This window comes from Mugil cephalus, chromosome 2 (assembly GCF_022458985.1).
Source record: "Mugil cephalus isolate CIBA_MC_2020 chromosome 2, CIBA_Mcephalus_1.1, whole genome shotgun sequence".
NCBI lineage: Eukaryota > Metazoa > Chordata > Actinopteri > Mugiliformes > Mugilidae > Mugil > Mugil cephalus.
The window spans coordinates 13,739,786-13,752,713 of NC_061771.1; the positions used below are offsets into that span (position 1 = coordinate 13,739,786).

A 12,928-nucleotide genomic window follows, 5' to 3' on the forward strand; every position below is an offset into this window, starting at 1 on the left:
AGCAAAGTTTCAGTACTCCAGACACCCAACTCGCCGCAGGGTGTAGTAGTAAAAACCTCCAGGCTGCATCCTTAACAATTACTGTGTCGAAAATCTCTTCCTCTCTGCAGCTCTTCTTTCTCTCCCAGCTTTCTCAGTAGGTGCTGAGTGGTATGCAAACAAGCAGGAATGGAAATGCTAGCACGAGGAGAGATTGTCCTGGACGTGATTAATCATTTGACTCTCTGCCGTCTGACACGTGTTTTCAGACAAACAGAAAACACAGGTTATTTAGGTTTAGTCGATTTCTGTCAGTTGGCAGTTTCATATTTGCAAATCTCGGAGGGAATGATGATGTTCACACTATAGCATTATATTGTACAGGTTTTGGATGGTTTGTCTCAGGTGCATAGACTACGGTTATTTACGCTAAGATGTTACCAAGGTATGGACTCTACAAGACATTGTTTGAACGGATTTGCTAAGCGCCTTGCCAGTTGGCTCAGTTAGCGCTTGTCGCAACTGCTCTCTGCAAGTCAATAAGGACCAGTTCATGTGATGTGGGCTCGACTCCGTGTTGTATTATTCTGCACTTAATGAACTCCTAATGCTACAACAAGGCCACTTCCCGACGTAAGGAAAGCATCTACCCTCCAAAGACCTCCACCGCCGGTAATCTGAAAATCATTTCAGCCTCAAGGCTCATAGTGTAGCACATAAACAGAAATGAATCGATCTTCGCCGGCCCGTTCCATAACTGCCCATCGGTAATATATACGGTTGTACTGCGGCAGCTATATTGGCTGCAAAAGCCCTTGTTACTGGTCTGCCTGCGTGTCCGATAGCACGCCAAGATACAGACGGTGTCATGGCAACACCTTCGGCTACCGAGATGGAGTGTGTCTGCAGCGTGTAATGCAATATCCCTGGGTCTCCGTGGAAGTTTAGACACCTCGCGGTGTTGTGAGTGGTCTTAAACTCCATCGAGACACAGGGGAATCAGTCGGAGCATATGAGAAGGCCTACTCAAGCTCCCACTGAGAAATTAATAATTTCCTCTTTTTCTTTCCAACCTCCTTTCTTGCACAGCGAGTCCTCACAGAGCAAAGACGATCAAGAAACATAAATTAAAATGATAATTGTATTTTTACATCCCTGTAATTTGTAATTACTTTAACTATTGTACATGCAGTAAACAGTGGTTAATGAACGGGGATTAGTAGGTAAGGCACGGTGGCGATAATTACCTCCGCAAACCTCTGTGGCATATTCCTCTCTAGTCTGTTGAGAGTGGAGGCATGTTGCTATTAGCGAGGAAGTGGCCTTGAAAATGAAGTCTGCTTGACTTTTCCCGACATGTAACAATGCATTTTCTATTACCTTTTACAGCTCCACAGGATCTCAGGGCCGTAGCCAGGGATAAACTGCATTGTCATCTACTATCTCTGCATTCTCAATTTTCTATGCCACCTATATAATGTGCATCACCGGAGTGCAGGCTTCAACAGCTGCGTATTTGTTGCGCTGCGCTCAGCTGGAGGCACGGAACATTATACACCACTTTACTTTACACTCCGAGATCACGCTCCCCTCATTACGGTGTACTGTAGGCAGTCACAGCCTGGAGTTCATACCAGCACACCAGCCCCCCCTCCAGCTGAGGAGGTAATGTCATGCAGTGACCCTGCGCGTGTGATATAAAGGTCTTTGTATATGATAGCTATGAAAACAGGCAATTCTATAGGTATTCTTAATGGTTAATGTGCGAAGAGCATGGGTGAATATGAGCGACTGGAGATAACACAAAGAGCAATATCCCATTATTATCTTCTCTATTCCCGCTGTTCTTTCCGTGAAAGCTGGCAAGTGTGGCACTATCTGTGCTTTCACTTACTGTCATTATGGTCCCGGCTAAACTGTGAAGGACACTGTTACAGGTGTTTAGCCGTTGCTTCTGAGTGCGAGGGGGAGATTTCAGCCTGTAACAAGACATCATGGGTGACACAGAATCACTGAACCTGGGCTAGAGGTCAGTTAATCGCCTCTTCACCTCCAGCGCCGCCGTGGCCTCCAAGAATCTCGGCAGACTGATTGATGTGCAGTCGCTGCCTTTGCGCTTCATTGCTGTTTGTTGTGTTTGCTGTTGTTAGAAGGCAGACATAATCACCACCACTTCCAACAATGAGTTTCTGTTAGGGACATAAAATCTGAAGATTGGTATCAGTTCCTCAGTGAATGCCAGCTGTACAATTTGTCTTCTGCGAGGCTTTCGTTTATTCACCTGCCTTTTTTTTAATCTTCTAAGTTGTCTTGTTGTTTTTTTCCAACTCGATTGCAATTTTTACAGACTGAAAACTTAAAAATAACTTTAGATTTATTTAAACGTTTAATGTATATTTAGTGTATCCGAATACATATTACCTTCAGTAAAGAATGCTATACATTCTTTGTTGAAGGTAAGGTACACCGATCAGGCATAACATTATGACCATTTTCCTTTAATAAAAGGTCTCCCTCACAGTTGTCTCATCAGAGAATGGACATGGACCTTCTGAGGGTCCAGGGTCCACTGTTTTAATGTTGTGGCTGATCGGTGTATGTTTAAGCTTTACGCAATTAACTTTGGAGTAATGTGTCCCATCATTAAGAACGTGCTGTCTGTGTCCTAAACTCATAGACGTTGGCTTTCGTCGGTTGTCCTCTCTTTTTTTTTTTCAAGGGGATAAAAATGAAAAAAATAAAAAAAAATGTGGTTTTCTGTAACCTACGAAGATGTCATTATCTCCTTATTTACTGGACTCTCGGGTATGACGGGACAGACTGACTTCCAGAAACATTGATTCCACGTATCTCCTGAACACATCAAATGAGATTAGTGGGGAAGATGGCAGGTGTGCCTTTGCTGATGACCCCCAGGATGTGTCCTCTTTTAAACAACTGGACAGTGCCGTCAGATGAGCAGCTGCACATTTGATAGATGATTGTCACTAAATAAATAAATAAATAAATAACACAAACAATTAAACCTACAAAGTGCTTAATGAACTCCTTAATTCAATGATAGTTTACCAGCAGTCAACAGTCACAGCATATCTTTGGCTATCATTAGGCAACTGTGATACATTAACAAAAACTAAATTAAAAAAAAAAAAATGGAAGGAAAACACAACACATTGAGTACTAAGTATTTAAATCTTCTGCCATTCCTCCAGGGAGCTACAGTTGGGCTTTTGACCCTAGCAGTGTTAAGGGGTAAAGTGACCTACTACTAAACGACAGCAACAGGCGAGGTAGTTAAATAGCCTGGATGATCACTGCTTGAGAGATGGTTGCGCTAACACAAACCAGGGAGTTCCTTGGATAATAACTGAGAGGCAGAGACCTGGGGTGATCGGGAAATTACAATGATAATTGTCTGGCTGCTTAAACTCTCACTAAAAGCTTCATTTGACGTGTCGTTTGCACACTGGCCTTAATGGTTTCAACTACAGGGAATCTCGGCAGAAAAACAGTGCCTTAAGAGCGCTTAGTCATTAAGATATTGAGGGGAATGTTGTTTAAAAACAGTCACTTAAAATGCAACGCTTAATTTAATAAAACACAAATTAAATTATATCCGAGCAAATTTGTTAAACACAAAAAAACAATGACTTTTAAAAAACAACAACATTATATTAATATATTATAATTATATTACACTGTAAATAGCAACCTTTTCATTCATCTGGTTAAGTATCTCATTTTTCTGTGCATGTAAACATCATATCTGACTTCACAAACCTGGATAAGCCTGTATTCTGTTTTTCGAGAAATCCTTCATGTTCAGTGGAATCCTTTAAAAGGAACCCTGATATCGGGGATGAAGACTACTCGCTTTTCGGTGAATGTCACTTTTTTTTTGCTTGACTTGTGTGAACCTCCTAGATTGGAAAACCTATTCGAAGCAAAACCCGTAAGGAGCTCAACAGAACGAGGAAAGTGCAGCATCTAAACTACTAGTGCCTATGTGTAATCGCACAGGATCACACGTAAGGGATTAAGCACATAGCTGAGGCCTGGGCCATGAGGTTATACTGTATAATATGCTGTCGGATATATATATATATATATATATATATATATATATTTGGATTTTCCCTAACTTAAGGTAGCTCACTCCTTTTTCACCGTACATGTGTTTATGTCATTGGTGTATACAGCCTTCAGCCAAGTGACTGATGCAAAGGGACAAAGAAGTGTGGTTGTTCAGTAATGAAAGAATACTTGGCCCGTTAGTTGGAAAAAGGCAGCAGTTCTGTTCTGCGGTCCATGTCTGTAGTAGTCAGACTGGTTTCCCAGTGGAGCAAGTCAGGTTAGTGGAAAACACTACAGACACATTCTTACGTGGCCAAAGCTACATTGGAGATTTGGCCACGTAATTGTGCCAAGCTTGATCCAGGGACAAAGTTGGATTATTATTAATAGCCCCTGCTATATTCATTACTGCTTGTGTTGTAATCTCAGCAATTAGTAATCTGGATACTAATACCTATACAGGTATGAAAATACTGACATTCTCCCATGTACTAGCCTAAATCCAATCAAAACCAAGATAAACCTCATAAGATACTGATGTGCCAGTAAACAAAGTCACAGAAGCAATGAACTGTTTAAAACTGTCAAGCGATCCAAACCCTGTTTCTCAATCAAACCCACCTCCCGACTTAATATTTCCCTGCAGTTTACTGTCGGTCCAGAGCCACAGTCTGCTGCCAGGGAGACCGGGCACCGCTCCAGCTACCATTACCTGGCCAAGCGAGCATCCTTGTTGGCTTTATTATACTACTGTACTGTATGATTTATGACTCTGTCTACGTGCATCTGCTACATTAATAAACATTCGGCCACGCACACGAGTTTTGAATACAAGCTATATCATACCCTGAATATCACGGGCATCGCTGCTGAAAATCATATTATTTTAGAGTACACAGTTTTGGTGATTGCCTTTTCAGGTCTATTGCACTACTCATCATATTGCATGGCCATTCATTTGTTCCAAGGCAGGTGACCTTCAGTTGGTACTTGAGTGTGTCGGAAGAAAGAAAGAGAAAACAAATCACGCAAACGGCAACAAAATATGCCTTATCATACCGTTTCAGAGGTTGTCATGGCAACAAAGACCCGATGCAGACAATGGATGGAGACACTTTTCTTAGTTCTGTTTCCAGAGCTGCCATGGAAGATATTTCTGAGCCAGGAAGAGGAAACAAAAAATCATTGCTCTGCCATTGAAACTCTCCTGAATTGAGGCATCATTTTGTCTGCTCGCACTATTTCACAGTTTGAGCAAATGTGCCATGGCAACAAACAGAAAATGGGGAAGCAATGTGATATCGAGCAGCGCGAACCCAGGGGAACAAATTACACTTGCTATGAATCGGGCGCACTGTTACCACACAAGGCACGCCGACGACTGAATGGTATAAACATTGAAACGACATGAATTTGAATATGAATTTCCTTCGTATCTTGGGCGAGACTTGTCCAAATAGAACAAAATTTGTTAAAATTGTGTAAAAATGGTGATCCTGCTGAAAAGTGCTATGTCTTTTCCCTAATCAGGTCGATTATATGCAAACACTTGGTCATTTCCCATCAGATCTGGCGGGTCACATTAAAACCTGACATAATTAAACCAGCAGGATGAGAGTTCAATCAATAATCGAGACGTCCTGACCACTAGGGATTGTCTCACATCCTAATGTGAATGGGCAAGTGGTTCTGCGTGTCTAGTGCGCGTACTTACCACTTCTGTGCATCCATCTAGCTTTCTGCATTTTCCCACTCCACCTTCACCTCATTCCGGAGTAAACAGCATTGCTCAAAATATTCATATGCTGCAGTTCCACAAACAGATTCGAGACATCTAGAGAATAGTCAGATTGTTGACTGTGTGCGTCCCAGCTGGCAGTTGTGACGGCTTTAGTCTTTGTTCAGTCAACTTCTAATTAACTTGTGTACAGTAATTCCAGCCTTGTTTATGTTTTTACTAAGCTTCAACAAGCGTGTGTCTGTGTATGTGTTTTATGGGGCGGACGATCGGGCGCATGGGAGGCTTCATTGTTAAAAAAAAAATGGATTCAATGGACCACACACTCAGTATTTAAAAAAAATAAAATAAAAATACAGCACTCAGTTTCTTGCTGGTCACACTGTTTTATTAATTCATGTGTCTCTTCCATTCTCTTCTCCAATTGGCCCACTTTTCTTGTCTTCGTTAATTATTTAAGAATGCATGTTTGTGCGGTATATTTACCATTCAGGGGACATTTTGCTGCATTCTGTAGCAAAGTATATTTACTACTCAACATGCAGGTACAACAGGAAGGACAATGCCACTCAACTTAATAATTTATATTGCCCCCCTACCATGAACTAAGAGCAGACAATTACAGACGAGAACATATGTTCCAAAAATAAAACGTGGTATTTCCTGTATTTCCTTGAATGCCACGCTTCTGTATCTCATCCCAAATAAACGACTCTTCATACTTCTTTATGTTAATCCCAATTTTGGTCATATGCTTGCATGCCTTTAAATCATTCCATGTCAGATATACATCCTAATCACCCTTGATACGTCAGGTAAATTATAATGTTTAATTTCCAAAGACGTTCCCCTTGTCAGCAATAAGTGGACGCTGGAGTCGGTTAATTCCTGATAATGGGCGCCTTGTCAGGCGTTATTCAGATCATAGCAAGATCACTTGCCAAAGAAAAAAAAAAATCTTTCATTTACATTTTCAGCTTTGCAATCAAAATCTAAACATTTTCAGGCCGTAATAGGCTGTTTAGAGTTCTGCGTTAAGTTGACACAGAAAGTTAAGGTCCACTTGGTCATTGCGTTGTTCCGCTTTACTGTTTCCAACTGCTTTTCCATCTCCGCAAAATTCAAATTGATTGCTTTTGATCAATAATGATGAGACACATTGAGGAAAGGAAATTGGGGAGGTTCGGACATACAAACATTTGTGAAAGTGAAGCAGGAAGGAAAAACAACGATTAACCTGACTGACTAAAAAGACACCGTCGCTGACTAGTGTTTGGGTGGCGTTGTTACAGAGACAAGTATAAATGGCTCGCATTGGTACAGGATGAGTGCGTAGGGTACGGTGTCCAGGTCCCGCAGAACTCTGAAAGAGTCTTAACACATAGTAACACCTGACAGTTTGGCTACGTCCTCCAAGGTTCTGATACGACAGAAACCACAGTTAAATAAAAAGCTAAAATAAATCTCAGATACAACTTGGCAAACACAGCATTTTACTAATCAGCTAAGCTCATAAAAGCCTTTGACTCAGATTGTAGCGTGTATTGTGCTTAAGAGAATTTGATATGTAAGAAGTTAAGGAAACTCATTGTCCCCAAAACCTTAAAAAGATTTTCACTAATAGTTTAGTGTATGATCGGCTTCAATCTGAAGTAGCAAACTGAATAAACAATAGTATGTGATACAACTATCAATTAATTCGAAAGGCAGCGTAGGCTTGATCTATACTGGCGACATGTTCTGTAGTCTACTTTATATACTGGTTGAACCAGGGTATTAATGGTGAACATGATCATGCACATACTTACAGAACAAGCACAACTCTCTCCAGATTTGAAGAAGAACTGCCTATGCCAGTGAGTGTTGGTCAGTTACTCAGACCACATTTAAATAAATTCATTCAAGCTTTGTGCATGCATGCAAAGCTAATGTACACACTGTGCTGCTCTACCGTTTGGGCTTATGTGATGACATTGTTAAGACTATGAACCCTGACCCTAACCCTAGGGTTAGGGTTAGGGTTAGGGTTAGCCAAAATGACTCCCCATCAGCCATTTAGAACTGAAAAATCTACTAGGATGGGGGTTCAAATGCTTTTGAAGAAAAATCTTAACAAATCCAGTAGCCTCCCATGACCTGGATGACAGAAACAGACATTTTATTTGAAATTTTGCTTTAACTGCATTTTTTTTTTCTAGAAACAGTAATTGGTCATTCAGTTGGCTGCAATGTTTGATTGCAATCCAGTTATAATAGATCATTTCTGACTGAACATAATTGCACACGGTTGAATGGTCCAAATTATTTTGAACTGCTTTGGTGTAATTGACTGTTAATTAATGAATGAATTAATTAATTACTTCAATTTTTGGAAAGGCAATGTTTTTCTTGAGGAAATGCAAGTTGTGCTTCCTTCTGTGAGGGGATTTGAAATGGCTGAGTGCCAAATAAGGCTGCATGTACCAGATTATGTCCTGCAACGTGGCAAAGCTGTGGTTATCTCATCTAGTGATTTGATTGGTGTTTTTTTTTTTTTTTTTTTTAACATTTCAATCAAGAAATGCCATTTTCCAGGTTGATGAAAAATATTACCACTAAAACAACAACACAAAATTAATCCTCTCAGTCATACAAGAAAAGCTACCGTGATAAAATGCTTAAATGTAGACTTTCATTCACTGCGTCTCCTCTGAGGCTTGTGCTTTATATTTTCTTGAAAACGTCTTTTTTACGTACGTCTCTTTCCCTGCAAAATGAGTAAAACCAAGTGCTGTTTTTTGTACATGGCTGCCTGTAAAGATCAAAAGTCTCCGTATAAAAAATTCAGCATTACCTAGTTTACCTTACAAAATAAAACAACATGTCAGAGGTTCACCTTTGAAATATTCAGCATACTCCAGGAGCGCTTCCAGGTGACTTAATGGATAGGTGAATCTCAACCATACTGTATCTTACACGTACGTTACACGTATAGTGCCACTTAATGCTTTTGCAGCTTATGAAATTTTCTACATCTCTGCATAAAAAAGTACTCACAACATCAAGGAATTTTCACATGTATTCATTTATTTATTTATTAGATATATAAGAAAATGAATCATTTACACATATCTGATGTAATCCCCTAGTGCAGCAACTAAACATTTCCGGTAACTGCTGATCAGTCATGTACAGTGGCTTTAGCTCAGTCCTCTGTACAGATCCAGTTCAGTTCTGAGATGTGCTGAGGATGTGGTTCCCTCACAGCTGCTTGCTCCAGGTCCTTCCACAACATTTCTATTGGATTAAATTCAAGACTTTTTCTTGGCCTTCCCATACCCGTAAGGTAAAGGTCAAGACTTTATGTGAATGACTTCTCACTCACTTGCTCGTTTGATAGTAGCATTTTTTCCTCTTTTACTTTAATTTGTGCCATTAAAGTGAGTTTATGAGTCCGCTGTTATTTACCACACACACATAAATTTCCAAGGCTGCGTTTGTCACCTTCCACTATGTGACAGTAGAAGACAGGTGCTCTTCATTAGGTGAATCAATCAGAGAGTGGGTTATGACTAATGTCCCTCCTGGGCATTTGTGGGCAGTGCTTTGTCAAACACAGTAATGGTCACAACTAAACAGCCCTTGAACCCTGGAATGGGGCCACCGGTGGCGATACATTCGTATGATCAAGACTTTGTTGAACCTCCCTCTCAGACAAATAGTTGTCATGAAATATCAGAAACTCCTGGAAGGCACATTTGACGCAGGCTGATGTGACATTTGCCCCGTCTCAGCAGTTGAAGCCCCAAAGTAGGGTCAAATTAATAACCCCACCCTTTGCGAGACAAACATAAGGTAGCCTCCGGTCTTGATACACTGTCAAATCCAAATGGTACAATCACATAGAATTACAGACTCCTACAGACTGGCCTAGAATCAACTTGAAGAACAAAAACGCCAGTAACCTGGAGGTGAGCTCTGTGGAAACCGCCCTCTCACCACGCTACGGTACACTTGTATCTTTTTCCAGACAGTTCAGGATTTAGACGGTAGTAAGAGGCCACGCTTGCTCACACATTTGGAGTCTGTCACAAATTACTACATAATTGCCTTATCACAATTATCTGAAATTCATTTCCCATCCACTTGTGTAAAACCAGCTGAATAAATTGGAAACAGAAAAAAACCCTGAAATATCACAGTTCCATCATCATTTCCACATAATTTTCAATTGGTTGGGCTTTGACACCCGCTCTTTTAATGACGTCAACTCTTTCTGTACTTTTTCTGCTATTGAAGATACCATCAACTGTTTTTCTCAAGGCACTTTACTTCTAATTTCATCAAAGTATGTGGTCAAGGAAACATAACCTTTCAGTGCCATTTTAAAAGCAAATGCTGAAAAGGATAAAATAGTGAATTAATCCTTATCTTTTATATTCTCTAATATTGTCACATAAAACTGAAATAGTCCAAAATGCAGCATCACAGTCTATATAGATCAGAGCATCTCCATCATTAAATGGTAATAGGGGTAACTGTGGGGTAACTGATTGCTTGGTTGGCAGTTCAGTCCCTGGTTCAGGGGTCTTCAACGTTTTCAGGCCAAGGACCCAGAACTGATGAAGAGGTTAAATAGGGACCCTCTGCCTATTATATGTGTTCTATATTGAACTAGGACTAGTGCTATTTATAAATATACATTATTATTGTCATTTTCACTGTTGAGGCAGCTCTTGTATCGGATGCGAATGAGTGTAGTGCTGACTGAAAGATAACGTCTTCTGCCTCCATTTATCCTAAAATATGTTGGATTCATCTTAATTAAATTTCTTTTAATTTGTTTGTGGATTTTTTCTTTTTTCTTTTTTTTTATCTTTGATTCCATTACAGCATTTGTTTTTGTCTTTATTATTATTGAATGTGCTTTAAGCCTTCTTGAGGGTTCTTGGGCCTAACTTAACGAAACATCGGTGAAGGGAGGTGCCCACTTGAAAACCCCAACAATGTGTGGCTAGGCTAGTTAGCCGGTGTCTTCTTGTTGGTTGCTAGCTGACTGCTAGCCTGCTGGTCAGTTTTCAGTTGGACTGGGCTTCTAAATTAGTTTTGCCCTGGGATCTTGACGCAAGGAATTGTAACATCTTATCCTATGTAATAATGAACGTATGCTCTTGTCAGCTAGGTACACGGCTAGCAATAAGTTAATCGACAATGACTTTCAAAGACAAAAATAAAGATATTGTGTAACTGTATGAAGCTCATTGAGGGTACCGGTTAGTTTCTTGGGGGAAATCTTCAGCCAATTACCATCAAAAGCTCCCAGCCTTTGTCTGCCCACCATTTACTACCCATTTTTTTCCCTGCCTATTTCCAACTAGCAGTGATAATTGCAAACTGACATCCTGTGTGGAATAACAATTAACTTGAGTCTTCGGGGAATGATCTTAGCTTCCCTTCATGTTATTTTTACCCTTTGCATCTTTCCACATTGAGCTCTGTTGTTTCCCTCTTCCTTTTATGAAGCTCTTATTTCTAATGGGGATGTTAGCATCAGAACCATCCCATAACAAGTGGAGACAAGAAACACAGTGTATTTTTTTCTTTTGTTCATCAAGTGTATGAATTTACTGAGAGCTACCAGCTGTACAATGCATAATGTTGTGCGACCTCTTTTTTTGTGTGCGTGTGTCCTATACAATAAAACAAACTGCAAGATGCAGACCACACCCCATACGCGATCTAGATGCTTTAATGGTCGACTGACATTTGACTGATGAGAACATTCGTTTGAATTTAATTTCTATGCTTGTAGCCTTGAGGAAGATCTGGACGTTTTATCACAAAACCGCAATAAAATTGACTTCATCAAATTAAGAGAAACTAAAACTTTCCACAGAAACACGTCTCAGCATGCTTTACCTTGACCCGACTTACCGGCAAACAGCTTGAAAGAGCCAACTAAAGAATGAAGTTGACGAATCCAACATCTTTGCCATTTACGTAGATTTTTCTGTAGCCCGGAACTTGCCATGTCCCACACAACCGTGTATTTACCGCACTTTTCTGCTGATGAAAAGTAGCTTGTGTGACTTCGCTCTCTCTTACTTCACATGTTTTTGTGGTGGTTGACTCCATATGAGCTGGGTTCTGCTCAAGGTTTCTTCCTGGTAAAAGGGAGTTTTTCTTGCCACCGCTGCCTTCAGGCTGCTCTGGAGGTTTCAGGCTGGATTTTGTAAAGCACCTTGAGACAATTTGTATTGTTATTGAGACTATGTAAATAAAATTGACATTCTGTCACCTTACCCCAGGATTACACTGGCGCAAAGCGACCGGACGCCATACCTTAGGTATCTACTGTTACCCACCACTCGCCAAAGTCATCATGCACACCACAGAGCAACATTTTAATGATTTTTCCTTGCAGAGTTATCTGCGAATGTTTATTTTATTTAAAGCTTAGCGGATATTGAAATGCATCTTTGATTGAGCCGGGCGCTGAAGCTACAGAAGCTGCTTATTTAATTGGTTTTGGTTAAACCCTAGGAAGGAAGGACTAAACTCAAATTGCTATTAGGTGAAGGCTCCCCTGTGAATCGATAGAAATGTGATACGACAAAATACTGTTCCCAGCAAATTACGAGGCACATGTTGTTGTTCTGCTTCACGAACTGGTGTCTCTATTTACTGATCCATGGCAACTCTCGTCTCTCAAAATTAAACAAAACAAGATAAGGCAACATTAAATAAATGGCTGTATTACTGCAGTGTTCACTTCGTAAGTGGCAGAGGATTATCTGTAGTTTCACATTGTGCTTAACAGGTCTGTAATAAAATAATAATAACAACAATAATAATAATAATAATAAATAAAAGCATCAAGTACCAGAGTTAGAAAAGCTGAGGAGTTAATATGAAGGTCAGACTGTACGTCAAAGCTACCTCCTTAATTTCCCTTTATTATTCCTTCCTTAGTCATGGAAGCATTTTTATAGTTACAGTGATTCATCCTCACTAGAATATGCATAAATCTCAATATATTTATAGACAAATGTTCATAACCGTTCATATATACCTATTATGAACTATAGTCTCAACACATGGTGTGGTTGTTCATCTGACTGAGCTACACACCGCCCCAAATTCTTCTTTTTTTAATTG

At 40.1% G+C, this 12,928-nt stretch overlaps 1 protein-coding gene across 1 annotated transcript in view; it reads left to right on the forward strand.

The window, feature by feature from the left end:
• The window catches only part of ctnna2 (catenin (cadherin-associated protein), alpha 2), a 310,831-nt gene that overhangs the window by 79,153 nt on the left and 218,750 nt on the right, over positions 1 to 12,928 (forward strand). The window lies entirely within an intron of this gene.